An 11,537-nucleotide genomic window follows, 5' to 3' on the forward strand; every position below is an offset into this window, starting at 1 on the left:
GTTTCAAAATAAAACAGGTCTCACTGTCAAACTGTCATCCTGTCATGCTTTGTTAAAAAGAAGGCAGAGACAGTTTAATCAGCCGTTGCAAAGTTAAATGTATCACTACATGACATCAGAGGATTCTTTGAGCCATATCATATCAGCCATATAGCAGCTATAAAGCTTTCTTCATGTTGTGTCGATTCTCCAGAACCTGAACCACACAAATCTCATCACAGCAAGCCCAGCAATCTATTTCTGAGCAGAGATTTTTTTTTTTTAATCAAACACCTTCCACCCAGCCAGCAGAGTGTAAGTACCGGAGCTGTCCGTATGTAACGGCCCAGGCATCCATTTGTGATGCTGATGCTGAGCCAGTAATTGCAGTCCCTTTATCAACACCTGTGCTGATAAGTGGTGGCTGTGTAAATATCATATCTGCAGCAGAGGGAGTCATTGGAGAAACTAACGTAAAAACCTGCATCCACTGATATTAAAACTGCAGATTTTTTTCATGCTGTCCCAGTTAGAAGTGAAGCAACAGAGCAGTTAAAAGTTCATGGTTCATTTTTAACTGCTGTGACTACCTGACCTGAAATCCACTCAACAGCCATGCCACCTTAAGTGTGTTGAATGGATTAAAGTACAATTTAAAAAAAGGTGGAATTTATAATTCAGTCTTGTTCCCATTATACAGGAATTATACATTATCGGGAAGATATTTAATTGCATGATAGGCATTCTGACATCTGTGCGTGCATCGGGCCCCTTCATTGGGGGCGTTATTCTCACAAGAATGGGTCCTATTGTGCCCATGACTGCAATAACTAAAACAAAGGCGGCATTGGAGAGTATAAGAGAAACATTCACCATATGGATTTGTAACAGCTCATCTTGTGGTACAGTTTGAAATACATTTGGGTGACAAATCAAAGGAAAAACCAACACAAAGTGTCTTAAAAAGGTGTTGCTGTGGCCATCACAAGCAGTCAGAAGAGCTTCAGTGCTCCTTGTTATAGACTCTACAAGTCTGTGGAAGTCTATTGGAGGGACAAATAATAGAGAAATGTTGGTTTACTTCATTACCTTCAACCAGAAGAACTACATTTTTAGTACACTGTGCTCAGGATACAAACCCATTGTCCTCCACTGTGGCTATCCTTGACCTCACCATTGCACATGTTCCCGTTATTGTAGGATCTTTCTACCTTATTGGACAAAGGGCTTTACAATTTGCCTCTCATTGACACACACATTTATACACCGATGGAGCCAGGTATAAAAGGATGACCCGCTCTACCTCCTGAGCCACAGCCACCCCCCACTCCGACAGGGTTCCTCTGCATTTGTTATGCCTTTTTTACGTTCTTCCCCTCAATTTAGTTCTTTCATTTATTCAGATTTTTTCTTGAACTTTCTCTAAAGCTGCTTTATCAACATTTTTATATTAACAAAGGATCAATTAACTATGTGTCATGTGAAAGGGGTCCCTCGTAGAGACGAACTTACAGAAAATCACATGCCTCTGCAGTCCTCGTCAGCTCTAGCATCTTTCAGCCCAGCACCAAATGTCAGTGTTTGGGCTGGTGGTGGTGTTTTATTGTGCTATTAATGTGTGCTCTCTCCATCACTTTGAATGACGGCATTTGACAATGTGACAGGTGTGCCTGTGATTGTCTCATTCCTGATATCACTCAACTACATAAGAAGCGGTGGTGCTGCGTGGGGCACAGCTCATCTCCCTCTCCTCCCAACAAACCACACTTGTCTGTACAATCTTTACCGCTCTGATGCCTTTGTGTTTCTAGAGTTTGTAGTTTGGGAGGTTCTTTGGTTTCTTTGATTTCATTAGGTTATATTTGTCATACCTTCCTAGACATACCTTCCTTGTTTTTTATTTTGGACTTTTCCCACCCTGAAGCCAAATCCTATAGCTCCACCTTCTTTTAAAAATGCATTGAAAATAAACACTTCAGTTGTTAAAACTCAATGATCTATTTCTGTGGCCACGTGGGACACAGATGGGTCCTTTTCATGTTGTGTCTCAGCCATCCCTAGACAGGGCATAACAGGCAAAACTTGTAAAAATAGAGGAGCATTTAGTACCAAAAGAGCCAGCAATTTCCCTTAGGAGTTGGTGGAGAGCAAAACAAAGCTAAAGAGAGACTGAATATTGGACTTTTGGTTTTTTGAGGTGGACACAAACATGACTCTGAATGAATGCTTTTGTTGCTTTGTGTCTGCTGGATGTGTAAATAAGCAAATGGTTGCAAACATCTTATGACAATTAGTCAGCTATGTGTTTACAGCTTGTTGAACTGCCCCTAAAGGCCAAAACATGACTGCAAGTTTAAATAGCAACTAATCATCCGGTAGTGGTTTAACTTCTCACTTTGCTGCAGTGATAAACAAGTTTACTCAAGGGTGGGTCAGTACACTGTGACATCACTGTTGGTTACATATATTGTTTGTACAAGCAGCAATTATGACCAATTTATGTTTATAGTGGCAGCGCCCTATAGTTTTATCATATAATAGGAGGGTTTTTTTTTACTTTATGGAACAAATGGAACTACATCACTTTCTATGTCACCTGATTAAGGACGTCATGTCTTTACTGATGGAAGTGAAGTAACACAAGACAAGAGCACTGAAAAACCCAACTATACAGGCTTGCACCAACAGAACATACATTTTAAATAATATATTAAATTCTTGATATACATTTGTTTTGTTTTTAAGAACTGACAAAAACCATGTGTTTCTTTCGTTTGGGTTTTGGGTGATTTTTATATTTTGTTCACATGCTATCAAAAAACGTCAATAAAAAGAATCTTTAAAAAAAAAAGAATTGAGAAAACCTGCATACTAAACTACCTCCAAAGATAAGGTAATCTGAGAAGAGGTTTCAAGGGAAAGTGAGGACAAATGGGATATATAGAGTGCAGTGCAGCGTGATCACAGTGGACTGTTGCCTCGGTCCGGTTACACCCACATTCAGAGGTGGAAAGAATCTCCAAGCAACTAAAAGGAACAGCTCAAAAAGTATCTACATATCCACCCATCCATCCATCCATCCATCCATCCATCCATCCATCCATCCGTCTATCGGTCTGTCTGTCTGTCTGTCTGTCTGTCTGTCTGTCTGTCTGTCTGTCTGTCTGTCTGTCTATCTATCTATCTATTTCTCACATCACTAATAGCCTGAGCCTAGCACCTTAGTTGTGCTGGATTGTAATGGTGGTGAAAAGAAGAGATAAAGTATGTCTAAATATGGTTTCTGAATAGCTGGTACGTGAGAGCAGCTTCTTTTTCTATTATTTCATCAGGTGGAGAAGCACTGAAATCAGCAAACATTATACAACCATCCATGAATAGTGAGGAGAAGAAATAACAGGTGATCATTTGGGAAAATAGGAGGCAACAGTTACAAAGGTAATATTAGGGATGTAACACAGCTTTCATTCTCAGCCACGGCTCTCATCTCAGGTGTCTTTGTAACTGTCATTCTTTGGTTAAAAAGAAGGGAGCACAACTCTCTTTTTATGGCTACCATAATTTAATGTTGAGAAAAGAATGCATTAAAGTGCTGCTTGTTAATATAAATTGTCTTGACACTGCCCATGTCTATACGTTAATGCAGTTTATCAATGCAAAGGATGGACTAGTGGGAGGTAAGGAAGGAGGGGAACAAATGGCTACGTGAGGTAGAGAGGGACGATCTTAAATCTTAAATTTTGTTGATTTTACTTCATGTGTGATTATTGAAAGGCTCATTTCTTACACTTTTCTTTCCTCATTGGTTTAACTCCATCTCCACTTTGACTTATAAATCTTAATAAGAATTTCAACACAAAAAAGGTGAAATCTCTTGGTGGCGCATATTCTAAATGGACTAAATGCACGAGTGTATTGATCAGGTTGATTATACAGCATATGCTCCCTATCTAGCCTACCAAGCATGCACGTTCCACTTCCTGGGAAATGCAGTTGCCAAGTTGGCACCACTGTGTGTGCGTGTAATATCCATTACATTTAGCTAGTCCGAGTTTGGGGACGGAGGTTTGTCCAGGGCGGGCACAGTTGGCTCGCCCATCCTAATGCCCATCCGTACCGCTGGGACTGCTCGCTTAGTCACAGACCCACAGAGATTCTGCAGCTCCCCTCAGCTCAACAGAGCTATGCATCTTTCAGCTCATTGTTTTGGTTTTACAGCCACAACTTTACTGTTTTGGTTCACTCTCACCGGTCTCATAGTGTCGTTTTATGGATGCTGCAGGCAGCTTTTTACACAGAAAAAGTGCAGAGAGACACAGTTAGTGACTCAATCTTGGAAACTTATTGCTCTGGGGGCAATGGCCAATATTTTGGAGGTTCCGGTGTAGCCAGCGGATATACAGACTAAGACTTCCTCTTTGTGCACTGGGTCTGATTAGCTAAACAGATATCTGCATATGAATGGAGATAAATTGAAATCGTCATCAGGCGATAGCTGATGCAGTCGGAGATTGCATTTCAGCCAATGCGTTCTGCCTCCTTTGCTGTCCACACTGACTGTTTACCTGCATGCAACCAAAGCCAGCTGAAACGTGTTTGGTCAATACTATTCGGACTAGAAACGCTTTCCATACCAAAATCTTGTTCCATTGCCAACAAATTCTGCATTCATATGCAGATATCTGCTTACAGAGATGAGTGACTAGCTGATGAACTGAGCATTTCGCAGCCAGAGCCAGATATTTTAGGAAGGAGTTGGTGGAGACAGTAAAACGGCAGCTGTTTGCTAAAATATCAACTTATGAGGTGATATGTCAAATATGTTTTTACAGCTTGTTTTCACGACCCCCAAGTGGCCAAAAAATCTGTTGTTGCAAGCTTCTCTTGAGTTGTGAAATATCATCAGTTTGTGACGTTAAGTGCATTCAAGGTTTCACTTTTTGATGAAATGTGGATATTTCCTTTTTGCGTGCACATTTTTTTCAATCCACCGGTCTCATCTGCTTCTACTACAGTTTGTGTTTACTTCTTAGTTTCCCAGAACGCGTCTTGACAACCTCCAGAGAAGAAGAGTGAATTTCCAGCAAGTATGGACCTTTGGGCACATGAGTACAACTAGACATCCAGCTGGGGAACGTGTGGCTGTATCTGTGATCTTGGCGATTCCTTTTACTCTTGCAGTATTTTCCCCACTGCATTTTAGTCTGTTAGTCTGTATTTTAGTCACTTATGGTGGAGAGATGTAGGCCCACTGCTCCCTGTGTGAATGTTGAACACTGTTGCACTGAGTTGCTCTTTTTGTATTTTGTATCTATCGACTATTTCAGTTTCTTCCTTAATTTCTTTACATTGGTCATTTCCTGATTGTAATATATATTTTAAATGTATTGTCATCATCAAGTGTTGTTGTACAGTGTGCTACTTTATTAAAACACCAACAACAAAAAAACAAGTCTTTGGATTTTCTTTTAAAAAAGGTTTAAAAAAATGTCTGAAAGTTTTCCATTGTAGATGCATTGAAACATACTAATATACCACCATGACTTCTATGTTTGGCCAGTTATCCAAATGAATAAAAAAAAATACTTCACAAACAACAACAAAAAGCACAGTACATAAGCAATAGCTGCTTTTATGTGTCAAAGTGCTTAGAGTTGAATTTCTCCTTCAATAGAGGTTTGTAATTATTATGTAAAAGCACAACAAAGCACATTTCCCTTCTATCTATGTGACAGGCATTCTATAATCTATATAGTTTGTAATAAAGGGCTAAAGAAGGAGCAGAAGAAAGTTTAGACAATTTAAAAAGTCAGATTGGGTACTTTTTTGGTGATAGACAAGTAACTTATGAAGCAAACCCTTCATGGTGCTCCAAGTAAGTCAAATTAAAATATTTGAAGATATTATTTCACTTGTGTCTGGAGCTCCAGGAATGGACTGATTGAACAAATGAACTGAGTCATGTAAGGAACATTCAATGGATTTGAGAGTAAAGGTGAATGTAACTTGATGACAGATTTGCAGGCGAGAGGCAAGATGCTCTCGACCCCTATGATAATGTGTATAATCCACTACAGGGATGTTAAGTGCACTCATTTCACACTCCATTTCACACAACACTGCCCTAGGAAGAATCTGTGTGTATGATGACTCAGGAAATGCACAACATCACTCTTCTGGATCTTTGTGTTGTTGTTTTCCTCCATTGTTAATAATTTTAAAAATCCATCGTTTTTCCACACTGTTTCAAAATTAATGATATGTCGGGAATACAATAAGGGCCGAATCCATGTTATGTGTGAAATTCATACTAGTCAATGGAAATCAGTATTTGGTAGCGCTTTACTTCACAAGATGTATTACCAACATTAAAATGCAATTTGAAGGTCTAATTTCTACCTGTTGCTTTACTCTAAATGTACAACATAATGCACAATATTTAAGTAGTAATACCTCAAGAGATAACTGTGTCTGTTTACATGTGATTACCTGTTACAAGGACAAACACTTCATTTAAGATAGGACATCATGTCACTGAGTGTCACTAGTTAATTATAATTCAAAATAAACTCCGACTGATATAATTCATACACACATCACGTATCCATGAGCTTAAATATCAAATCATTTTTATTTTATACACTTTCAACATATAATATACAAAGAAACTGGCCTCAGGTGGATGAAATGTAGTCCACTAACTGTAGGATGATTTCCTGAAAACCTGACAAATGAATAAATTCATGCATGCTTCTAGAAAAATACATCCGTGTGCACACACATATGTTAATGCCACATGAGGGCATTGAATTAGTGCAGGGATTTTTATTCAGTCATGTATTTATTTTGAAACTCTTTTGTTTCAGTTTTTTTAACATTAAGTGACCTGATTTTTTTATTTTAAAGAAAAAAATCTGAGCCTGCTGTGTTTGTATGTTTGTAGTGTAGCCATGTTTCTCGTTTCCCCTGTCTTTACTATGGAATTGTTTGGAAAACCTCTCCAGTGAGCAGATGGCGTCTGCCGAGAGGAGAATGAAGCTAGAACCTGGGCTCTATACACTGCGCACACATTTTCCCATTTTCAGCACAAGCCTTTGTAAAAGGGAACAACAGAGGTCTATCGGGAATTTAACCATGGGGCTGTTTTGGGAAACACGTTTGTTTATTGCAGCCTTGCTCTTGGATCCATGCAGCACTTACAGTAAAACATGTGGATACTGGATAGTCTCTCTGCAGGCTGGAAAACAGGGTTGAGACCCCCCCCCCCTCTCTTGGAATGATTTCAATCACTTTGATCACTGTGGTTAACATAAAGCGAATGTGTTCATCATTTGACCGCTTTGCCAACAGAATGAGATGTAAAAAACGAATTTGTATTCCCTGGGCAAGCTAATCTACAGTACGCTGCTGTGTACTGGTGTATTATTAAGCAGAGAATGAGGCAATGCTACAGTATCTCCTCAAACCTGCTTACAATTTGGCCCATGACAAATTAAAGAGAACTTATAGCAGCAGGCAAACCAGGGGTCTTATGCTGAGTCTGCACTTGCTAAACTAACTCAGAGGACAAGATAAGCCAGGCAAAGCTTGGAAAAGTAAATCTAAGGCTGTTTGAATAAGCCCCTGCACCTTCCTGCTCTACACACACAGTATTCCTCCCAATCTCTCTCTGGGGTAGATTCCTTAAGCATGCTTTGTAGCAAAATCCAGGTAGGCTATCAGTCACTGCAGTTGTGAAGACCATGCCAACAAGAATAACCAAACGTAAGACATAAAATCTATCTTGTGAGTGTGGGGGCTTGGAGCCTGGACGAGGTTAAATTAAAATCTCTCTTTTGCTGAATCAGACACTTTAGATAATTATCCACTGATATGAGGAACATTTCCCCTCTTGGCTGTAAGTTCAGAGGGAATGCAGACAATGGCATATTTGGCTGCAATCATAGCACCCCCCCCCCCACCATGAACTGGAGCAATGAGAGTAAGATAGCGCAAAGCTAATCTCTGGCCCCACAAAAAGGCCTGAGGGAGCAGTCCAATAAGGAAGCAGTATTAATACCATGGTTTCTTTGCGTGTCAGGTATCTTTGCTTGTCTCGTGGCCCTTGACCACTACCCCCAGCCTTGGTTTTTATGCCAACAGACAAATAGTGTGCATGCAAATGAAGCATAATATACATCCCTGTCAACAAAATAATGGCCTTGAAGTAACAACCACGTATGCCTAAGTAACCTATTAAAGTTTGCTCTGGGGTACACAGCAGCAGTCTCACATCAGCATCTACTGCGCTCTCCAATCTTCACTGCCAGGAGGCTGCACATCTGCACAGCACAGTGACTGACATGATGGTTCACACACCGTTCACCCCATCCTACAACACACTCACAAAACACCACCAAGCCAGAGTGCTCCCCTACATGACTCAACTTGTTTCAGGGCTGAGAGGGAGAGAGACACGGAGAGAGAGGTGGAGATTAGATAAATCTAAGGGAGCTGGGGATGAAGAAGCGGCTGTTTGCATCCTGCTACTGCCATTCAAAGTCAAACTGGATTGGCTTTTAGTGAAGATAAGATTTGTCCGCGTCTGGTCTAATCTGTGCTTTCAAAGCTGTAACTATAATCACATTTAAACTCTGTAGCTCCAGCAATTTAGATATGGAGTCATTCTTTTATCATATTTTGTGACACTTCGGGCGCCTCTGCAGAGCAGCAAGGCACAGCGCTCCACACAACACGGTGCGCTGTAACGCGTAAAAACAATCAATGCACCTACAGTCCTGGGCGTTGCACTCATGGTTATAGGCAATCCAGAGATCTACTTTTCAAAACTGTCATAACATTATAAATCATTGATTCATTGACGTATTAACAACATTGAAACATGCTAGTTGCATTTACAAATGTTTTGCGTGCATCCCCAGATTTGTATCATGCATCCTAATTGTCAGTATATTTTCAATGCACTGGCTTAAGTCAATTTTAGTCACGGCGGGGTTTTTTTTAAACATGTGATTACCGTAGATGACCCATTTTTACAGCTTGGGTGGCTGTACTTACCCCTATCTCCTGTCCACGAAGAATCCTTTCATTAGAAGTGACCCATATCCAAAGCAAAATCGTATATTGTTGGATCTATCAATATGCGAAGGGAGGATTTCCTGAGCGACCCTGGCTTTAAAAAAAAAAAAAATCAATACCTAAACAATGTTTCTGAATAGTATCCAAAAGAAACCCACGCGCATTGGTTGCTGTGACGATCCCCCCCAAATCATTGCGAGCGCTGTCCACGGAAAAGTGGTGCTGAAAGTCTTAAGTCCCAACTTTAGGCTGGGTGCGAATGGGAAATAGATGGCACGTCCAGTACGGCCACTCAGTAATACAGCTCCTGCAAAGAGAGAATCAGATTTTTACGGGATAATAGAGCGGAGAAGCACATATCCCACACCCGAGGCGAGAGCACTTTCTAGCTGATAGACGGAAGACGATATGCGCCCCGTGCACTGGATGTGATTGATGTTACAAGCATCGCAGCACACCGCCTTTGTCATGGAAGAAATGCACCATCAATGAATCGGGGGGGGGGGGGGGGAATGTGTGAATGCTAGATTACAGCATGTATTACCACCAGCGCTTTGGCAGTGGCTGCATAGTCAAAGTGTGTCATGAAGTCTTTGCTTCCATTTGTTAAATCTTAACGTCGATTTGGCCGCCTGGTGTCTTACCTCTCTGCACAGACTATAGTGTCGGGTTTTTCTGCATGTATTTGTGACACACAAGCACATTGCCTGTCTACACTAGCAGTTAAACTCTGTTTTTAAAATATCTCACTATTTAGTGAGCAGTTAATGATTATATGGGAGACACATTGCATGTCTGTCAGATCATTTGGACGAGATGCAACAATTCTATTTTCACCAAATTAATATTCTTAAGTCTGATCTAATGATATTCTGGGACAGATCCAACATGATATGCAATATGCAATATGAAAGTGCGCAATCAATTCAATTCTCATGGTGACAACAGAAGATGTGGTGCAATAGTTTCAAATATGACGCTTCTAGGTCGACTCAAACGTTTCAGGTGCTGTTGTGCAGCATATGCAGCATGTTGAGTCTCAAAGTGCCTGGGAGGATGTAGTGTGCGTAGACACTGACGAACATATCAAGTCCTATCACTGAGTGAAAAAACTCAATCTAGATGCTGGGTTTGTGTGTGTGTGTGTGTGTGTGTGTGTGTGTGTGTGTGTGTGTGTGTGTGTTTCACTGACTGCAGCAGCAGAGTATATAAAATCATGTCCAAGGGCATGCCTATATATGTCCAACATTATCCAGCAAAAAAGCAAGAAATTAGTTTTAAACCGAGCATGGGACGTTATTATTTGAGGCTTTAATGCGATTGATGGATCAATCTTTTGGCTATTAACCTTCAAAAGTCTACAGTGTGTTGCACAGAGACAAAAATTCTCCTCATCTATCAATTTAACTGTGGCACCAGTGCTACCTGCAGACCTGAGAAGGTGTATGTGTGTGTATGTGTGTGTGTGTGTGTGTGTGTGTGTGTGTGTGTGTGTGTGTGTGTGTGTGTGTGTGTGTGTGTGTGTGTGTGTGTGTGTGTGTGTGTGTGTAGGGGGGGGTTGATTGATTAATTTTCCATGGTGTCCAATAGAAGGCTCGTGGTCATTATTCTGTCTTTGCTTCCTGTATATGTGCAGCTGCCCTTTCTGCCTTTCTGTTCATAGGGCCTAGCATGTGTGTGTGTGGAGGCTTTCACAGGCCTGAGTGGGTCACACCTGTGGAGTGTTGGACTGACTCCACCACATCAAGGGAAAGTGCAAGGGGTTGGTTTGGTGTGTGTGTGTGTGTGTGTGTGTGTGTGTGTGTGTGTGTGTGTGTGTGTGGGGGGAGTGTCATTGGAGGGGTGTGTTATGTCTCTGTGGGCCTCTGAGGCAGCTGAGCCTCTGAATATTCATCCCCACCTCTGCTGGAGCAAATTCCAGCTACACGACTAGACTGATTGACAGTCTTTTGAGCTGCCAGGGGGCTGTATACGTCATACAACAAAAAAATCACATAGTGTAACTTGTGCATATTATTGAACAAAGTGTTTGACTTGTCTTTATTACCCCAAAAAGCATCAGCCCGCTCCCATCTGTCAGCTCCTCAAACCATTGTTCTATTTATGTTGAGCATATAGTTCAATAACAAGTGAATAATTTAGCTGTGGAGAATGGATACACGTTATTTCCATCAGGAGACCCACTCCTGCTTTGCTTTCTGCTGCAGTGCACTGGGAGACAGGTCTTGTTGAACGCGTCTGCTCTGAGGATAACATGTTACGCCTCTGAGTTCTCCCCGTCCCTCTGCGCAAAGCAAACTCTGGAGATTACTGGTTTCAATTAGCTATGGGGTGGAGAGAATTTAAGCCATGTTAATTCCAGTCACTTGTTAAAATCCCAGTGAAAAAGACTAGCCACTGAGGCATAATCGCCTGCCCCCAGACATCTCTCATTTCATGGATACATTAGGGGAATTATTCAAAATGTAAATTCTGAGGTC

The 11,537-nt window shown here is 41.1% G+C and overlaps 1 protein-coding gene across 2 annotated transcripts in view; it reads right to left on the reverse strand.

The window, feature by feature from the left end:
• Window positions 1-9,523, reverse strand: part of LOC116051522 (metabotropic glutamate receptor 4-like) — a 191,774-nt gene extending 182,251 nt beyond the window's left edge. The window contains exon 1 of one of the 2 annotated variants that reach the window (XM_031302018.2): window positions 9,037-9,523. The gene's annotated coding sequence lies outside the window, so the exon portion shown is untranslated. The remainder of the gene's footprint in view (window positions 1-9,036) is intronic. The other variant, XM_031302017.2, reaches the window with a different exon arrangement.
• Window positions 9,524-11,537: the final 2,014 nt, after the last annotated feature.

The sequence above is a fragment of the Sander lucioperca genome, chromosome 6 (assembly GCF_008315115.2).
Source record: "Sander lucioperca isolate FBNREF2018 chromosome 6, SLUC_FBN_1.2, whole genome shotgun sequence".
Lineage (NCBI taxonomy): Eukaryota > Metazoa > Chordata > Actinopteri > Perciformes > Percidae > Sander > Sander lucioperca.